The following is a 21,388-nucleotide window of genomic DNA, read 5'->3' on the forward strand; positions in this document are numbered from 1 at the left end:
AACGTGTTTTATCCATGGACCCAAAACTCCAGCGCCGGTCATGGACTTGGGAAGATAGTCCCAAGTCTTTCCATTTTTTCCTCAGCCTCCGCTAGGTCCCAATTTTTCCTCAGCCTCCGCCCCGCCACCCTACAATCCTTTTATCGCCTCCCCCTCCTCACACCTGGTCCAGCTTACAGTTTCGTTCTGCGACTGGCCCTCCCCCACCTGCCCAGCAATTTCCTCTTAAAAAGGTGGCTGGAGCTAAAGGCATAGTAAAGGTTAATGCTCCTTTTTCTTTATCAGACCTCTCCCAAATCAGTTAGCGTTTAGGCTCTTTTTCATCAAATATGAAAAACCCAGCCCAGTTCATGGCCCGTTTAGCAGCAACCCTTAGACTCTTTACAGCCCTAGACCCTGAAGGGTCAGAAGGCCATCTTATTCTCAATATGCATTTTACCACCCAGTCAGCTCCTGACATTAAATAAAACTCCTAAAATTAAATTCCGGCCCTCAAACCCCACAACGGGACTTAATTAACCTCTCCTTCAAGGTGTACAATAATAAAGTAGAGGCAGCCAAGTAGCAATGTATTTCTGAGTTGCAATTCCTTGCCTCCACTGTGAGAAAAACCCCAGCCACATCTCCAGCACACAAGAACTCCAAACGCCTGAACTGCAGCTGCCAGGGGTTCCTCCAGAACCTCCTCCCCCAGGAACTTGCTTCAAGTGCCGGAAATCTGGCCACTGGGCAAAGGAATGCCTGAAGCCCGGGATTCCTCCTAAGCCTTGTCCCATCTGTGCGGGACCCCACTGGAAATCCAACTCGCCCAGCAGCCACTCCCAGAGCCCCTGGAACTCTGGCCCAAGGCTCTCTGACTGACTCCTTCCCAGATCTTCTCAGTTTCATGGCTGAAGACTGACGCTGCCCGATCACCACAGAAGCCTCCTGGACCATCACAGATGCTTTAGGTAACTCTTTAAGTGGAGGGTAAGTCCATCCCCTTCTTAATCAATACAGAGGCTACCAACTCCACATTACCTTCTTTTCAAGGGCCTGTTTCCCTTGCCTCCATAACTGTTGTGGGTATTGAAGACCAGGCTTCTAAAACCTCTTACACTCCCCAACTCTGATGCCAACATGGACAATACTCTTTTAAGCACTCCTTTTTAGTTATCCCCACCTGCCCAGCTCCCTGAATAGGTCAAAACATTTTAACTAAATTATCTGCTTCCCTGACTATTCCTGGGCTACAGCCACACCTCATTGTTGCCTTTTCCCCCAGTTCAAAGCCTCCTTCACACATCCTCCCCTTGTATCTCCCCACCTTAAACCATAAGTATAGGATACCTCTACTCCCTCCTTGGCAACCGATCATGCACCTCTTACCATCCCATTAAAACCTAGTCACCCTTACCCCACTCAATGCCAATATCCCATCCCACAGCACGCTTTAAAAGGATTAAAGCCTGTTATCACTCACCTGTTACAGCATGGACTTTTAAAGCCTATAAACTCTCCTTACAATTCCCCCATTTTACCTGTCCAAAAACCAGACAAGTCTTACAGGTTAGTTCAGGATCTGCATCTTATCAACCAAATTGTTTTGCCTATCCACCCTGTGGTGCCAAACCCATATACTCTCCTACCCTCAATACCTCCCCTCCACAACCCATTATTCTGTTCTGGATCTCAAACATGCTTTCTTTACTAGTCCTTTGCACCCTTCATCCCAGCCTCTCTTCGCTTTCACTTGGACTGACCCTAACACCCATCAGGCTCAGCAAATTACCTGGGCTGTACTGCCACAAGGCTTCACAGACAGCCCCCATTACCTCAGTCAAGCCAGTGTTCTTACACAAGAGCCGGGACCGCGCCCTGTAGCCTTTTGATCCAAACAATTTGACCTTACTGTTTTAGCCTAGCCCTCCTGTCTGCATGCGGCGGCTGCCGCTGCCTTAATACTTTTAGAGGCTCTCAAAATCACAAACTATGCTCAACTCACTCTCTACAGTTCTCATAACTTCCAAAATCTATTTTCTTTCTCACACCTGATGCATATACTTTCTGCCCACCCCACTACCTCTCAGCAAGCCAAACTCATTGCCTTAACTCGAGCCCTCACTCTTCCAAAAGGACTACGCATCAATATTTATACTGACTCTAAATATGCCTTCCATATCCTGCACCACCATGCTGTTATATAGGCAAAAAAAAAAAAAAAAAAAATTCCTCACTATGCAAAGGTCCTCCATCACTAATACCTCTTTAATAAAAACTCTTCCCAAAGCCGCTTTACTTCTGAAGGAAGCTGGGGTCATTCACTGCAAGGGCCATCAAAAGGCATCAGATCCCATTGCTCAGGACAACGCTTATGCTGATAAGGTAGCTAAAAAAGCAGCCATCAAAAAGTATCAGATCCCATCGCCCAGGACAATGCTTATGCTAATAGGGCAGCTAAAAAAAGCAGCCAACGTTCCAACTTCTATCTCACAGAGCAGTTTTTCTCCTTCTCATCTGGCCACTCCCACCTACTCCCCCACTGAAACTTCCACCTATCAATCTCTTCCCACACAAGGCAAGGGTTTTTGGACCAAGGAAAATATATCCTTCCAGCCTCACAGGCCCACTCTATTCTGTTGTCTTTTAATACCTGTTTTTCTCCTCTTATTCTGTTTAGTTTTTCAATTCATACAAAACCATATCCAGGCCATCACCAATAATTCTATACGACAAATGCTCCTTCAAACAACCCCACAATATCACCTCTTACCACAAAATCTTCCTTCAGCTTAATCTCTCCCACTCTAGGTTCCCATGCCGCCCCTAATCCCGCCCTGAGAAACATCGCCCGTTATCTATCCATACCAGCCCCAAAAATTTTCGCCACCCCAACATTTTACCACTATTTCGTTTTATTTTTCTTATTAATATAAGAAGACAGGAATGTTAGGCCTCTGAGCCCAAGCTAAGCCATCATATGCCCTGTGACCTGCACATATATATCCGGATGGCCTGATCACAAAAGAAGTGAAAATGGCCTGTTCCTGCCTTAACTGATGACATTACCTTGTGAAATTCCTTCTCCTGGCTCATCCTGGCTCGAAAGCTCCCCCAATGAACACCTTGTGACCCCCACCAAAGAACAACCCGCTTTGACTAATTTTCCTTTACCTACCCAAATCCTATAAAATGGCCCCACCCCTTTCTCCCTTTGCTGACTCTTTTCGGACTCAGACCGCCTGCACCCAGGTGATTAAAAAGCTTTATTGCTCACACAAAGCCTGTTCCGTCGTCTCTTTACAGGGACATGAGTGAAATTTAAACTATCTGACTTCAAGGCTTCTTACGGAGCCACAATAATCAAGAGAGTATTGTGCTGGCCTAAAGACAAACAAACAGATCAAGAGAACAGAATACAAAGTCCAGAAACAGACTCACACATATACAGTTAAATGATTTTCAGGGGAGGCATCAAAGCAATTCAATGGGGAATTGCTTTTCAACAAATAGTGCTGGATCAGTTGGATATCCAATACAGAAAAATGATGAACTTCAACCCCATCTCACACGATGAATAAAAAATAATTTGAGATTGATCATAGATCTGAACCTAAAGCCAAAACTATAAAACTTCTAGAAATAAATACAGCATATCTTTGCACAGAGCGTAGGCAAGATGCAAGAAAAGCATTTGATGAAATTCAACCTAAGGAAGATGCAAGAAGTACCACCCCCTCATGGTGTTAGATTAACACTGGTAGAATCAATATGAAATCATATTGTTAATAGTTGTTAATATATAAGTGTGTATACATAGATGTTGCTAGGGTATGAATGTGCCCCCAAAATTCTCATGTTGAAACTTAATCACGCCCTGGTATCCTGACTCAAGCCTGTAATCCTAGCACTCTGGGAGGCCAAGGCAGGAGAATTGTTTGAGCTCAGGAATACAAAACTAGCCTGGACAACACAGTGAGGCTTCATCTCTACTACAAATAAAAATTTAAAAAAATAATAATAATAACTAGCCAGGCATGGTGGCATGCACCTTAAAGCATTCCAGCTTAAAAGTCCCAGCTACGCACGAAGCTAAGGTGGGAGGATCACTGGAGCTCAGGAAGTCAAGGCTACAGTGAGCTACAATTGCACCACTGCACTCCAGCCTGGGTGATAAAGTGAGACTCTGTCTCTAAACAAAAAGAGAAAAGAAAAAAAAAAAAAGAAACCTAATTGCCAATGCTAATATTAAGACTTGAGGACTTTATGAGGTGATTAAATCATGAGGGCAGAGACTTCATGAATGGGATTAGGGACCTCATCAAAGAGCCAGAGGGTGAAATAAGCCACGCACAGAAAGAGAAACATCACATGTTCTCACTTATTTGTGGGATCTAAAAATCAAAACAATTGTACTAATGAACATAGACAGTAGAAGGATGGTTACTGGAGGCTGGGAAGTTAATGGGGGGCTGTGGGGAAGGTGGGGATGGTTAATGGGCACAAAAAAATAGAAAGGATGAATAAGACTCACTATTTGATAGAACAACAGGATGACTACAGTCAATAGTAAACAATTATACATTTTAAAATAAGAGTGTAATTGGATTGCTTGTAACACAAAGGATAAATGCATGAGGGGATGTATACCCTATTCGCCACGATATGATTATTTCACATTGCATGCCTGTATCAAAATATCTCATGCACCTCACAAATATATGTATACCTACTATGTGCCCACAAAAATTAAAAATTAAAAATATTATTTAAAAAAAGGGCTGGAGGAGCTAGCTCAGCCCTTTTGCCCTTCCACTTTTCCATCACACGAAGATACAGCAAGAAGGCCCTCACCAGAGAATGAATGCTGGTGCCTTGATTTTGAACTTCCCAGCTGCTAGAACCATAAGAAATCAATTTCCACTGTTTATAAATTACCCAGTCTCAGGTATTTTGTTATAGCAGCATAACGAACTAAGATATATAAATTTAAAATAGGTATCTATAATCCTACCACTTTAAGGAGGCCAAAGCAGAGGACTGCCTGTGGCTAGGAGTTAAGACCAGCCTGGAGAATACAGCAAGATCCCATCTCTACTAAAAATTTTAAAAACAGCTGGGCATGGTGGCCCATGTCTGTAGTCCTAGCTACCTGGGAAACCAAGGTAGGGGGATTGCTTGAGCCCAGGAGTTCGAGGTTACAGTGAGCTATGATCATACCACTGCATTCCAGCCTAGGAGACAGAGTGAGACCCTGTCTCTAAAAAAATTGTTTAATAAAAAATTAAAATATGGATATACATATATCTATTTACACACAAACAAACATATCCTAGCTGTGGCCACTGAGTAGGCCTAGAAATAATGACACATCAGTCACAATAAGCACATCATATATCCAGATCTTGATTTCCAAATACCATTTGTTCCTCACTAATAGTAACAATACTCCTCTAAGAAAAGCTGATTTGAGGGGTGGGCCATACAAAATGAGCCCAGAGCATCTTGTTGCACCAGAAAGTAAATAGGTACTCAAAGAATTCTGGAGACATAAGAAAAGAACTCAGAAGCCAGTTTGAAAGAGTTTACACAGACCAAATTTGGGATGATTTTAGTATCAAGATAATAACAGTAATGAGTTACAGACCACTAAATAAGAATATGTATATGAATCATTCAAATAAATAATTGAACAAATAAATAAATGGGATGTGGAGGGAGGAGGGAAAGGTCTTCCTTACAGTAGAATGCCAATCAATAGCTACAGAAGGAAGCATGCAGTTGGAAAGTCATCATTGGACGCTAAAACTAGTGGGTGAAAGTTTGATGAGGAACAGGATATTAACACATTGTCAACAAATATTAACTTCAAAGAGAAAAACAGTATCATGGCAGTAGAGAAATCTGGCAGATACCAACTAAACCAACTGTTTGATGTTATCAGCAATATTAGAACAAACTGACATCAGGTTGCTCCTAATATGCTGCACTGAGAAAAATAAAAATCACTTTTTTGTTATCCTTGCATAAAATGCATGAACTGAATCTAACCATGAGGAAATTTCGGACAAGTAAAAAGTGAGGGATATTCTAAAAAAATAACTGATCTGTACTCTTCCAAAAGATCAATGTCAAGAATGACAATGAAAGGTTAACAAAGTACTCCAGATTAAAGGAGACTAAAGAAATATGATAATATCATGGTGATTCAGGACTGGATACTGGACATGGAAAACAAAAGGGCAATAAAGGACATTATAGGGACAACTGTTGAAACTGCACTATGAATTAGATAACAACACCGTACCAATTGTTAAATTTCTTGACTGCTAATTTTACTGTGGTTATGCAAGAGAATACCCTGGCTCTTAGAAATACATGTTGAAGTATTCTTAGGACCTATACAACTTAAACTCAAATGAATCACAAAAAATACATTCACATATATGCATAAAAAGAAAGGGGGAAAGAGTGATAAAGCTAACGAGGTAAAATACAAACAACTGGTGAATCTTAGTAAATTATATGTAGTAATTCCCTATATTCTTTGTGTATTTTTTCTGTAAGTTACACATAAAGCAAAAGACATAACTAGAAAACTAGGTAAGCTTTTTTTTTTTTTTTTACAAAAATGACAGACAAAAAGTCACTACCTTTCATATATAAACAAGCTATATAAAGCAAATTTCTTTTAAAAAGCACTATAACCCCTCCAAAAGATTAACAGGAAAAGGACATGTACAGCCAATTGCACAAAAGAAGCTAATGAAGTTTTAAAGGAAAGCAAAAACAAAAAGTCAATGAAAGATGTTTTCCACCTGTTAAATCGGTAATTTTCTTTTTAGAAAACATCAACATTGGCAAGGATGTCCTAAAATGGCCACTCAACACCTTGCTAGTGGAAGCATTAATTAGAATCTCTTAGGAAAGCAGTTCAGCAATATGAATCAAGAGCCTTAAAAATATCCACACCAGGCCAGGCGTGGTGGCTCACGCCTATAATCCCAGCACTTTGGGAGGCAGAGGTGGGTGGATTACCTGAGATCAGGAGTTCGAGACCAGCCTGGCCAACATGGTGAAACCCTGTCTCTACTAAAAATACAAAAGTTAGCCGGACGTGGTGGCGGGCATTGTAATCCCAGCTACTCGGGAGGCTGAAACAGGAGAATTGCTTGAACTCGGGAGGCAGAGGTTGCAGTGAGCCGAGATCACCACTGCACTCCAGCCTGAAAGACTCCGTCTCCAAAAAAAAAAAAAAAAATAAATCCACACTATTCTACTTCATGACACTATCTGAAAGAAATAATCTAAACTGTGGACTAAAATTTATGCTGAAGATATTCATCAAATGATAACTATAATAGCAAAATTCTTAAAATAATCCACATTAAACAATAGGGAAATCATTAAGTAAACAACTTAGGATATAACCACAAAATGCAATATGCAGTCATTAAAAGTTATTTAAAATCAGGAAATATGACATAATAAATGTTAAGAGAATAAAGTTTACAAAATGGGCAGTTAGGATGATCTTAAGTAAAAAAAAAAAATTCATAAAGCTCAGAACATATTATAAACAGTGACTGTTTGAAAATGAAAATAAGTAGGGAATATGAACACCTGTCCCAGTCTCCAGTTTATGAGATCTCATCCCTCACCATCTGTGAACTACCACTGCTTACATGATGGTGCCTGTCTCACTCCCTGTGCACTCCAAGTATTTCTTGAGGCCATGGCACCATACCTGGCTGCATTCAGTAAACATCTGCTGCTTCAAATTTACAAACTCTCCCACCTCATTTCATACATGTAAAAAATGTATCTAGCTATTTAAGTCACCTGAAAACTGAAACTATATTGAATATGAAGTTCGTCAAGAACCGGTTTCACTTTTCTTTGCTTCTTTCAAATAAAAACATTAAGGACGAAACATGCTTGGAGCTTTCTTTCGTTAACAACAGACTCCAAGGCAGGCTTGAGACAATATAAAGATACCACATACCTGATTAGTATTGTGCACTAGGACCACCGGTGGTATTGTCAGTTTATTTTCATGTCAAAGATCATTTGCTTTAGCAGTCTAATCTTAGCTACCACAAAAAAACACACCCATCTGTGTGCTGCCAGAGCTCAGCCCCTACCCAGGACCACACCTGACTCCAGCTCTGCCCTATTCCCCACTGATTCCACCTTCTACTTGGCAACTTTCTGCCTAATTAGCTAAGCAGACCACAGTCAGGTAAGAGGAGGCTGTGAGCAAGGCTGGGAACACGGAGAAACCAGACAAGAGTAGGAAGACCTTAACCATGGCAGAGGACCAGCTGAGCGGCATTCGTAAGTCTGTGGTTCTCAACAGGGGCAGTTTATCAACCCAGGGGATTTTGCCAGTGTCTTGGAGATATTTTTAGTTGCCACAATTGTGGGGGTGCTAATGGCACCTAGTAGGAAGAGGCCAGGGATGCTACTGAACATCCTACAATACACAGAACAGTTCCCCACGACAAAGAATTATCCAACCCCAACTGTCAGCAGAGCTAAGGTCAAGAAATCCTACCACAGACTGATGCATCCACTAATACAGTGGAGTCTACTGCACAGTACAATTCAGCAGGAACAAGACACCCAGTGGTTAGAGGAGACCTGAGGTAGTTCAGGAAATGTAAACACACACATTACCTCCTCACTCAGATGCTAAGGTGATCAAAATTCTACCTCAAGAATTGGGAATGAGGGCATTGTAATTAATTAATTAATCAAATAAAACTAGTAAGAATGCTTTTTTCCCCAAGGGCTTGCTCCTATAAATATCTTATATTTCTTCAAAGACTGCTTCACAGCAGAAACTGTAAGAAGATAATACTATCAAAATTGCCCAGACTGGTAAACATCTCCAGAAAACTTGGCAACACACCCACATAATCAATGACAAATTTAATTTAGCTGTGTATCTCAACAGGCCCTTCCTACTAGGTGCCATTAGCACCCCCACAGTTGTGGCAACTAAAAACTCAAACTCAAAGTTCCCAGCTTAGTTTATGGGGAAAGTGTCAAGCTTTCAAAGATCACTCAAAAAGAAGAAAAGGGCTGCTTTCCCAGATGAATCATCAAGAACTACACAAGACTTAAAGGAGTAACATTTTCAAAACTGAGAACAGTACTTAGGCACTTCAACCAAAAAAAAAAAAAAAAAGCAGATTTTCACAAAAGTATATGAATCATCATTATTATAATTTGGTTAAAGTAATGACCAATGAGTCACGCCACAATATGTTTTTTAAAATTATTTTAACAACCTTATCATGCCATAATGTCCACCTATGGGAGGCCAAAAGGTTAGAGAAGTCATCCAGTACTATCCCTGGCTGGCGGGGACTTAAATAACTTCAACCTGTCTCTAAAGCATCATTTTGCCTATCTACCTTGACCTCTGTCCTTTCAGTGTTAGGAAATACCCACCACTTAAGGTGGCCCCCTTCAATGTTGGACAGGAATTAACTGTTAGGAGTGTGTCCATTATGCTGAATCAAGAGCACCTCCCGTTCAACTACAGCTATTAGTTTTGAATCACATGAAACCAGCCTAATTATTCTCTATACAGCAGCCCTTCAAGTTTCCATATTATCTTGTCTTTCTCATCCAAGCCTTTTTCTTCTCCAAGTTGTAAAATGCACTCCCCCCACAAGCTGTTACAGTTAGCTATTTAAGTGATACAATTAAGATTAAACAGGAGACCAAAAAAACCAGAATGGCAGAACTGAAAGGAATCAGAGACCAGCCAGTTCAAACCCAATCCCATTTTTATAAATGAGTAAACAGGGCAGAGAGAGGTGAGGCAAGGCTGCTTGCCAGAGGTCAAGCTATTCAGAAAAGTCAGGAGCAGAATTCAAGTTTCCTAACTCTTTCGCCCCTCAGAACTGTATCAAGTTGTACAGATGTTGTGTGAAAGGATTGACAGTTTTTGTTTTATAAAAATATAAAGACTGAGAGAAAAGATGATCCATCTACCAAGAATCTGTATTAAAAAGTGATGCAGGTGAAAAAAACTAGGTAACTTAACTTAAAAAATACATAAGAAAGGAAATGTAGTCATAGACTACTACCTGGCTTTGCAGATGAATAGTTAAGTTGTCACTAACTAAATATTTCTTATTGATTTCACTAAAAATACGGATGTAACCACAGTCAGAGAGTGGGAAACGGTAAATGAGGAGTTTAAGATGTCCAAATCCTCACCTATCAAAATAGGAAGGCAATGCATAATATTTAAAGTGGATAAACAAATAACAGTGGAATAAAATGTTTAGAAATATTAAAAATAGGTATTATAACAAGAATAGAGTTTGCCTCTATTTTTCATTGCAAGACTTTATGCTCGCTATTTTTAAACAATGTCCAAGTATTATTTTGATAAAAATTTCAACATTAATTTTAAGATACAGAAAAATAAGGGATCGGTAATAGATAATGTTGTAGGCAAGTGAATAGGGGAAAGAACACCAAAACACCATTAGTGGGAGTACAGACTGAAATAAAAACGGGACAACCAATTGCCACTACCCAATTTAAATCTCCTTTGACCAGGCAATTCCACTTCTAGGGCTCTAGACTAAGAATACACCCATAAATGTTCAAAGATATATATACGAGAATGATCACTGTGACACCATTTTAAAAGATACAAATCAGAGCACACTAAATATCAACTAACAGGGGAAGGGCTGAATAATTCATGAATATATGTACCCATATATTCTTCACTCATCCCACAAATATTGATTGATTGCTAGGTACTAAGTATAGAATAGTAAACAAAACTCAACCTGCAAAGGAATACTACATCATTATTAAAAGAATGCGGATCTGTATGTATTGATCTAGGTGAAAAAGCATATTTCAAAATATAGTATGTAGTATGATGTTACTTTTATTAAAATACCCAGTATAACTAGATGAGACTTTTTCTTTATATACTTACAGTATTTGAATTTTTTAGCATTGTGACATTACCTGTGTAGCTCTTTTAAAGACAATAAAGACATATGCTTGTCAGATTGGATAAAAGCAGTAACAAAAGAAAGCAAAAAAGAATGGAGGGAAGGTGATGGCACGCGCCTGTAATCCCAGCTACTCCGGAAGCTGAGGCAGAGAATTGCTTAAACCTGGAGGAGCGGAGGTTGCAGTGAGCCAAGATCGTGCCACTGCACTCCAGTCTGGGTGACAGAGCAAGACTCCATTTCCAAAAAAAAAAAAAGGAGGAAAGGAAAGAATCTACTTTTTTGTAAGTCTCTCTATATAGTAAAACAGGGAAGATGCACATGATTTTCACTTCTAGATTCTACCAACATATATACAATCATATATATATATATATATCAAGAAATTCTCTCACACATTCACAAGAACTAAGAAACAATCTAAATTTTCATCAATGAAAGAATGAACAAATTGTGATCTATTCATACAATAAAACACTATACAGTAGTTATTAAAACTCAAACCACAAAAGCACAAATCTGAGGGAAAATCTCACATGTTAGAGAATACATACAGAATAAAATTATTTATGTAAAACTTTTTAAAAGGCAACAAAATAAAACTATCTTTACTTATGGATAAATATGGACCCACAGATTAAAAACACCATGAGATACCACTTCTCAGCCTAAATATCTGACAATATTAAGTGACAATATTAAGGACATGGAACAAGAACTCGAATGTCTGCTAAGGTAAATGCATACTGGTACCATCACTATGGAAAACAACATTATATAGAGTGGTAGTCAGAAATCTAAAGATAGTCCTCCAAGATTCCTGCCCCTGGTTATTCAAACACTAATTTGAGTATAGCTGTGAAAGGACCACGGAGATAAAATAGAGTAATCTAGATTATCCCAGTGGACCCAATCAAATCATATGAGCCCTTAAAAGCAGAGAATGGTCTCCATCTAGAGAAGGAAAAAAATATGAGTCAGAGAGATTCAAAGCATGAGAGAGATTCAACCTCCTATTGCCGGCTTTGAAGATGAAGAAAGAAAGAGGATCACAAGGCAAGAAATGTATGGCCTGTAGAAACTGAGAATGACCACCAGCTAACATCCAGCAAGGACACATGGACCTCAGTCCTACAACCATATGAACTGAATTCTACCAACAACCCAAATAAGTGTGGGAGTTGATTTATCTCCAGAGCCTCCAGAAAAGAATGCAGTCCTACTGACAACTTGATTTCAGCCTCCTAAGACCCAGAGCAGATAACCCAGCCAAGCCTACCGCACTTCTGACCTATAGGACCATGAGATTTTAAAATGTGTGTTGTTTTAAGCCTCTAAGTTTGTGGTAATTAGTTACACAGCAACAGAAAACTACTACTTCTAGAAAAGTTGAAGAAATGCATTATCCTACAACCCAGCAGCTATACATCTGACCATACACAAAGAGAAACTCTTGCCCAAGAGCACAAAAAGACATGCACAATGTTCACATCACCACTGCTCATGATAGGAAAAAAATGGACAATCCAGTCATTCATCAGTACTACAAAGGACAAATTGTGGAATATTCATAATGTAACACAATAAGACAAGGAGACACCAATGAACTACGGCCATACAAAAATATGAATGAGTCTCAAATCTCATATGGAATAAAAAAGCAAATGAAAGAAGTTTACCCACAATACAATTCTAGTTATAAAGTTCAACAGCATGCAGGGCAAAACAACACAGCTTAGAGATACAAATGTGGTAAAACTATAGCAATGAAATAATAAAAACAAAATTCAGGGTAGCAGCTATGTCTCTGGGAACATAACAGAATGGGATCAGAGAAGAGAGACGAAGGGCATCAAAAGTAATGTAGATTGTTCCTAACTGGTGATTACAGAATAACAGCACTTACATTCTATACATAATTTATAAATATTGTAATATCTATTCAATATTTGAAAAATGAAAACATCTAGATAATCAAACTTCTACATAACAAAAAAAAACCTTTTTCTTTTCTTTGGCAAAGATGTGTTCATTGAAAGGAATAATTCAAATGATATAAAAAGTCCAATCATTTTTTTTAATCACCTAAAATTCTCACCACCTGGACATAATTAGTAACAATCTGCTTAACATCCTTCTAGACATTTCCTATGAGTATACACACATTTAAATATTTTACATAAAATCTCGGTATATATACACATAGGTATATGTTCAGTCTGTAAATGCTTTTTAGACCCTTTTTAAAAACAACTCTATTAAGACATAATTTACATAAAATAAAATGCACCCATCTTAAGTATAATGTGAAGTTCTGACAAAAGTGTACCCAATCAAAATACAGAGTAATTCCATCACCACAGAAAGTTCTCTTTTGCTCCTCTGCAGTCATTCCCCACCCCTACCTATAACCTCAGGCAACCACTAATCTGCTCTCTTAATGTTTTGGTGGTTCTAGAATTACACATGAATCAAATCATACAGAATGTAGTGTTTTGTCTGGCTTCTTTTGCTCAGCATAATGTTTTTAATTTCATATAGTGACACTGTGCAATTCACTCCTTTTTTCTCCTGAGTAATATCCCATTGCAGACTTGTTGAAAGATTATACTCTTTCCAGTGTTAAGCACTGAGTATTGCTGTACAAGTCATTTGTGAATTTAAGGTTTTATTTTACACCCAGGGGTATAATGTCTAGGTCATACAGTAAGTGCATGTTTAAGTTAATAGGAAACTGTCAAACAGTTTTCCAAAGTGCCTGTACATTCCTATCAGCAATTTATGTAAAATTCTGATTGCTCTACATCCTCACCAACACTTGGTATTGTTAGTCTTTTTCATTTTGACCCTTCTTGTAGGCAAAAAGTTGCTCATAATTATAATTTCCTTTAATAAATATTGGGAATTTTTAGTATGTCTACTAGAATTTCAAATACCTTATTTTGTGAAGTTGCTCCACAAATTTTTTTTTTTTACCGATTTTGCAATTTGAGTTCTCTAGCTTCTTCTTAATTTGCTGAAGTTCTTTATATATGCTGGATAAAAGTCCTCTGTCAGATACATAAATTGCCAACATTTGCTCCCAGTCTATAGTATACTGTTTCTTTTCCTTAACATCTCCTAAAGTGCATACGTTTTAATTTTATTAAGTCCAATTTAACATTTTTAAAATGTTGTAGTTAGTGCTTTTTGTACCACATATAAGACTAAATGCTTTCTCCCTCAAATTGACAACAGAACATGGACGTCTCCTCTCACCACTTCTATCATAATATTGGACTTGAGGTCCTCATCAGTGTCATAAGGCAAGAAAAAGAAATAGAAAGCACATGATTGGAAAGGAAGACGTAAAACTGTCTTTATTCAATAACGGTATGTGGAGAAAATCCAACCAAAAGACTACCAGAACTAGTAAGCGGATTCAGAAAGGCTACAAGACACAAAGACAATATACAAAAACCAGCTGTATTTTTACACATTAGCAAGGAATACTTGAGAAATGATTTCTTTAATCCTATTTACAATGACATTAAAAATGTAAGATATTAAGGTATAAATTCAACAAAATATGCATAGGACCTGTACACTGCAAAACTAAAAAACATGTTGCAAGAAATTAAAGAACTAAATAAATGGAGAGCTATACCATGTTAATGTATTGAAAGGTTCGATGACATTAAAATAGCAATTCTCCACAAACTGATCTATAGAACCAAGACAATCCCAATTGAAACCACAAGTTGTTTTCTTTTTTAAAAAACCTAACAAGCTGATTTTAAAATATTTTTGAAAACACAAAGGACCTATAATACCCAGAAAATTTTTGAAAATAAGGAACAAAGTTGGAGGATTTACACTAACCAATTTCAAACCTCATATAAAGTTATAGATAAAGATAATATGGTACCGACATAAGAACAGACAGCAAAAGCAATAGGAGAGTCCAAAAGCAGATCCACACATACATCACCAGTTGACTTTCAACAAAAATGCCAAGAGAACTCAATGGGCAAAGGATAGAGAAAGGGGAAGAAACTCAATAGGGAAAGAATTACCTTTTCAACAAATGATATTAAAAAATGTATATTAGACCAGCTAGCTTGAGCCCAAGGCCTCCTCGGACAAAAAATAAAATTAAAATTAAAAAACTGTGTATTCATAAAGGAAAGTAAAGAACCTAGACCCATAGCTCATACCAAACACCCTATCAACCCCTAAAAATTGATCATGAACCTTAATATTGGAGCTATAAAACCTCTAGAATAAAACATAGGAGAAAATTCAGTAGCCTTTTTTTCACACAATATTTCAGCTATCCTTACATGCTAATAAATATATTTTTTCATTTTGTCACAAGTAAAAAAAAAAAAAGAAAATCCTTCCAAACTGTGAAAACAGGTCTTCATTTCTTAAATGAAATTTCGAAACACTTTCCTTATCCATACAGTCATACAACATTTCTTCAACTGAAGAACAGAAATAGTCAAAGGAAAAGAACAAAAATCTTTTTAACCTCCTTTCATATCGTTCCTACAAGAACAGGTTGGCTTCTATGAGATGGTAGTTTTGCCTTGATGATTCTTTTTTGAGTGCCTTTGCTGAAGTCATAAATAAATAAATCTCCCAACATATTAATACCACTTATAAGTTTTAAATGTAAAAGTTACCAGAAAACCATACCAATATGTGAAATGTTATGTACTGCTATATCATCTTAAAATTGCCTGTTTTGGTTGATAAAGACTTGTATTATACAGAGATTACACATTTTTTAAACTGTAATAAAAGAAATTTTAGCCATTTTAAGTATAATTTATCCCCAATAATTTACAGGATATCTCAATAAATGTATCATTGACTATTGGTTATGAATTGTGGTTAACAAAATAATGAATAAAAGAATCCATTATAGGCCGGGTGCGGTGGCTCACGCCTGTAATCCCAGCACTTTGGGAGGCCAAGGTGGGTGGATCACGAGGTCAAGAGATCGAGACCATCCTGGCTAACACAGTGAAACCCCATCTCTACTAAAAATACAAAAAATTAGCCTGGCACGGTGGCAGGCGCCTGTAGTTCCAGCTACTCAGGAGGCTGAGGCAGGGAGACTGGCATGAACATGGGAGGTGGAGCTTGCAGTGAGCCAAGATCACGCCACTGCACTCCAGCCTGGGTGACAGAGCAAGACTCTGTTTCAAAAAAAAAAAAAAAAAAAAAAAGAATCCATATTATAATTTAGTAATTTAATCACCATAGTTTTCCAGAAAACTAAAATTTAAAAAATACATATTGCAACACTGCTGCTTATGAATGATTTACTGTTGCACACAAGTTAACCCGAAACTCAGTAGTTTAAAACAATGGACATTTATTACCTCATAGTTACCATAGGCCAGAAATCTAGGCACAGCTTAGCTGGGTACTTCTGGGTCAAAGTCTATCATGGGGTTGCAGTCAAGCTGCTGGCCAAGCTGTGGGATCCTCTGAAGGCCTCCATGTATTAAAAGGATATGGTTCCCATCTCAGTCACATGGCTATAAGCAAGTCTCAGTCCCTATCACCTAGGATTCTCCAGGAGGCATACAACATGGCATCTTTGTTAAAAACATTTCCTTCTTTCCACTAATAGCTTTTTTGCAGGTGTGCAATTCAATAGTTTTTAGCAAATGCACAGAACTGTACAACCATCACCACAATCAATTTTAGAATATTTTCATCACCCCAAAAAGAAACCTAGTCCTCTTTAGCTGTCAAACCCCCATTTTTCCCCACCCCCTACCAACACCAGTTCTAGGCAACCAGTAATCTACTATCTAATTCTATATTTGCATTCTGGACATTCCATATAAATGTAATCACACAATATGTTGCCTTTTGTGACTGTTTCTTTTATCACTTAGAATGTTTTCAAGGTTCATCCATTTGTAGCATGAGTCAGTACTTCATTCCTTTTTATTCCTGAATAATAGTCCACTGCATGGATAGACCACATTATTTAAACCATTCATCAGTTGATATATGTTTGAGTTGTTTCAACTTTTTGGCTATTATGGCTACCGCTATTGTGAACATGTACAGACAAATATTGGCATAAATATATGTTTTCATTTCTCTTGGGTATATACCTAGGAGTGGAACTGCTTTATCATCCCTTATCCCAAATTTAGCCATTTCAAGAACTGCCAGACTGTTTCTCAAAGCAGTTGCTCCACTTTACATTCCAACATGTAGATTCCAATTTCTCCACAACATCACCAACACTTATTATTACCTGTCTTTTTTATTATACATAGCCATCTTAGTTTACTAAGATGGTCACTTAGACAGTCACTTACTAACCGTCTTAGTTACCTCGTTGGTGTAACATGGTATTTCACTGTGGTTTTGATTTCCATTTACATGGTAGTTAATGATGTAAAACATCTTTTCATGTGCTTACTGGCTATTTGTATGTCTTATCTGAAGAACTGTCTATTCATATCCTTTGTCGATTTTTTTGAGTTCCTTTTCTTTTTATGACTGAGGTATAAGAGTTCCTTAAATACTCTGGATACTTACTCCGGATACTAGACCTTTAATAGATACATGGTTTTCTCATACCAAACACTGGGGAGCATGTAGACAGGATAAAAACAGGAACTCTCCCACTGCTTGTAGGACAATAAAACCGTACAGCTACATTGGAAAGCAATTTGTATTTAGTAGTTACTGGTGTACACACCTGACAAACAACAACTCCAATCCTAGATGTATATTCCAGAGAAATTCTTACCTTTGAAGAAAAACATGGATGAAACTTAGTAACTAATTTAAAAAGTTGCAGGAAAAAAAGTCCACATAGCATGATGCCATTTATATAAAGTTCAAAAATATGCATAATCAAACAATATTTTGTGGGGATATACATATACAACGTAAAATAACATTATCAAGAAAGCAGGCCAGGCGCAGTGGCTTACACCTGTAATCCCAGCACTTTGGGAGGCTAAGGCAGGCAGATCACTTGAGGTCAGGAGTCTAAGACTGTCAGGCCTGAGCCCAAGCTAAGCCAACAAAGCCCAAGCTAAGCCAACATATCCCCTGTGACCTGCACGTATACATCCAGATGGCCTGAAGCAACTGAAGATCCACAAAAGAAGTGAAAATAGTCTTAACTGATGACATTCCACCATTGTGATTGGTTTCTGCCCCACCCTAACTGATAAATGTACTTTGTAATCTCCCCCACCCTTAAGAAGGTTCTTTGTAATTCTCCCCACCCTTAAGAAGGTTCTTTGTAATTCTCCCCACCCTTGAGAATGTACTTTGTGAGATCCACCCCTTGCCCGCAAAACATTGCTCCTAACTCCACCACCTTATAGGTGTTGAGAAACCTATAAGAACTAATGATAATCCACCACCCTTTGCTGACTCTCTTTTCGGACTCAGCCTGCCTGCACCCAGGTGAAATAAACAGCCTTGCTGCTCCCACAAAGCCTGTTTGGTGGTCTCTTCACACGGACGCCTGAGACACAGACCAGTCTGGCCAACATGGTGAAAGCCTGTCTCTACAAAAATACAAAAATTAGTAGGGCATGGTGGCGTGTGCCCATAGTCCTAGCTACTTGGGAGGTTGAGGCAGGAGAATTGCTTCAACCCAGGAGGCAGAGTTGCAATGAGCCAAGATGGTGCCACTGCACTCCATCCAGCCTGAGTGACAGAGCAAAACTATGTCTCAAAAAAAAAAAAAAAAAAAAAGCAGCAGCAGCAGCAAGCAAAGAAATGACAGACACAGAATTCAGCACGCTGGTTACCTTTGAGAAGAAGAAGTACACAGGAGGTCTCAATGCTATTGGTAATATTCTATTTTTTTCAATACGTACTCTTATATGCGTGACACATTTAATAAACATTTTTTCAAAGAGCTTCACTGACAACTGAAGGTCTTTCTAATACAGAAAGACACCAGAGCAGTTCAAAGTAAATATAAAGGAGATGAGAGCATCACAGTGAACCAAACACCACACATACACAATATTGTAAAGTATTTTAAATCCAGCAAAGTGTATGCTTTGTAGAACTGAGAAGACAGATTCCCTGCCCTTACCCGCTTCTTTCCACCGTTCTGTCCACCTCTGTCTTCCTGATCCCACCTTTACTTCCATGTCCAGAATCCACTTCTACCTCCTCCAGAGATTTTCTTCAATATATCAATCTGAAGGGCACCCATCCTTCCTCTCAATTTCCATAGCATTTGTACCTCTTCAAAGCCTTCATCATATTATCCTCAGATTACACGTTTTAACTCCTCTATCAGAAATTAGCACCTGGAGAACTAGAACACCGGTCACATCATCAACCTGGCTCTCCAAACACACCAAATTTTTTGTTGACTATTGATTGAAAAAATGAATTAGAAAATTCAGGCATTTCCAAGTGAGTTAAGAAATTGGTCTGGCCAAGAAAGAAAGAAAGAGTTTAAAATTACACTCCTTGAAAAAGAATTTCAAAATTGAAAACCCTTCAATACAGCAAAGACAAAGCTGACAACAGTCAGATAAAATATAAAATGTTTATAGTGTATACAGTGATAATTTTTCATATTCACAGGGAACAAAATTAGAAGCCATAAGAATAACTTCCTGATTACTTGGCATCAGAACAGTCCACGGCTTTAGAAAATGTCTTGTAGTCAACCACAAACCTAGGGAACAGGTAGGGTTGTAAAGTGTCTTTTACGGGGGGGGAAAAAGCACATACCATTTCAAGGCTCGAAAAAATGAGGTTACTTTTAGAAATTTCAGCAATATTTTTAACTTGCTTTCAGATATTTTAAACTACTTACCACCAGAAGTATAAACCTAAAAATTATGTGATTATAGCAGAAATGGAACTACTACATAAGGGAAAAAGAAACAAACCACAAGTGAATCAACGACAACCCTCAAGAACCAGACGCTACTACTGACAACAATTAGGGTTTCTTGGCTGCTTGAATCAATTCATTCCCAGCTCTGCTTTGAGCTGGCACTAATTTAAAGGAGACAAAAATGTTGGAGCTAAGGCTGCCAGATTAGCAAATATAAATACAGCAAGCCCAGTTACACTTTAATTTCAGACAAACAACGAATCTTTTTTTAGTACAAGTATGCTCCCACGTAATATTTATAGTAAAAATTTATTTTAAAAATTTTACAAAAATTCACTGTTTATCTGAAATTCATATCAACTAGGCATCCTGTATTTTATCTGGCAAACCTAGCTGGAGCCAAAAGGTAGAATAGTAATCAATCCAATTTCCTCATTTTTCAGCAGAAACTGAGAACCAAAGAAAGGAACTGACTTGCTTAAGCTTAAGCCAAAGATCAGGGAAGTAAGTTGGCTTTGAAAAGAGAAAACCTTTCCACTAGGTCACCTTCGGTACCACTTAACAGTACATTCCACTTCCAATTCTTGCTCAACTCACAGAAGCACCAAGCAGACAAAGTGTAAAAGAGTATGGTTTCCCTCTTTCAACATTAAACTTCAAGTTTCAGTACATCTCTTAAAACCCTAGTCTCCAAAATCAATTAGGAAACTGTGCTACTCTTTTAAAAAAAAAAAAATCCTGATAATTTTGTCTACACACTACCACCTCATACTGTTTATATTTTCACTCACCATATGAAACAGGACATCCTTCTCTCCTGAACTCAGTTCTCTCAAAATCCAAAATTCTCTTGCTCCAGGGTCTCAAGATTTCACACAAGAGCATGTTCACATTATTTCATGACTCTCAACGACTTGAGTTCGTATACTCCTTCAGTTTTCATGCTTTTTAGCGTTTTCATGTTTTTCAGATATGTCCTAACCCATTCGGTTGGCCTCAAAAGTCTTCCATTCCCATTCTGTATCGGAGCAACTAAATCAGCAATGAGGAATGAAGTCTCACTATTATAAACATACACTTACTTCCCCAGGGACTGGGATGCAAGGAAAGATGGAAAGAGAAACGTCTTTATCAGAAATTTTGGGGCCAAAAAGGCCCCGAAGTATGGTATGTGAGGGTTATGCTAGCTATCTAATTACATAGCATGTAATCGAACAAAATAAAGAGAAAAATAACAGAAAACTCCACACATGCAAAGAATTCATTTTCCAGATCCCATCAAATTAAAAAATACACAAAACATTTCCTCAACTCCATACAGAGCTCCTCAACCTATGACTTGCAGGGGTCCTTAAGGGTAGTTAGCGTGGGGATGGGTGGTGAGAATGGTGATAGTGAGGCAGAAAAGGGTTCCATTTTTATTTATTTATTTTTACAATTTGGGCTTCCAAATAGGTTTTAAGGAAAAAAGGTTTTGTTGCATTAAAGAAACATGAAAACGGTAACATAAACCATTATAACCCCACCCAATAAGTTTTCTATTAAAAACTTCACCCAGGTGGACAGG

The 21,388-nt window shown here is 38.1% G+C and overlaps 1 protein-coding gene across 7 annotated transcripts in view; it reads right to left on the reverse strand.

Moving 5' to 3' along the window:
• Positions 1 to 21,388, reverse strand: part of MARCHF8 (membrane associated ring-CH-type finger 8) — a 139,161-nt gene that overhangs the window by 116,065 nt on the left and 1,708 nt on the right. For 2 of the 7 annotated variants that reach the window (XM_063607365.1, XM_008969845.5), the window contains exon 2: positions 20,613 to 20,853. The exons of the other annotated variants lie outside the window; for them this stretch is intronic. The gene's annotated coding sequence lies outside the window, so the exon portion shown is untranslated. The remainder of the gene's footprint in view (positions 1 to 20,612; positions 20,854 to 21,388) is intronic. 7 annotated transcript variants of the gene reach the window in all.

This window comes from Pan paniscus, chromosome 8 (genome assembly GCF_029289425.2).
Source record: "Pan paniscus chromosome 8, NHGRI_mPanPan1-v2.0_pri, whole genome shotgun sequence".
Classification (NCBI taxonomy): Eukaryota; Metazoa; Chordata; class Mammalia; order Primates; family Hominidae; genus Pan; species Pan paniscus.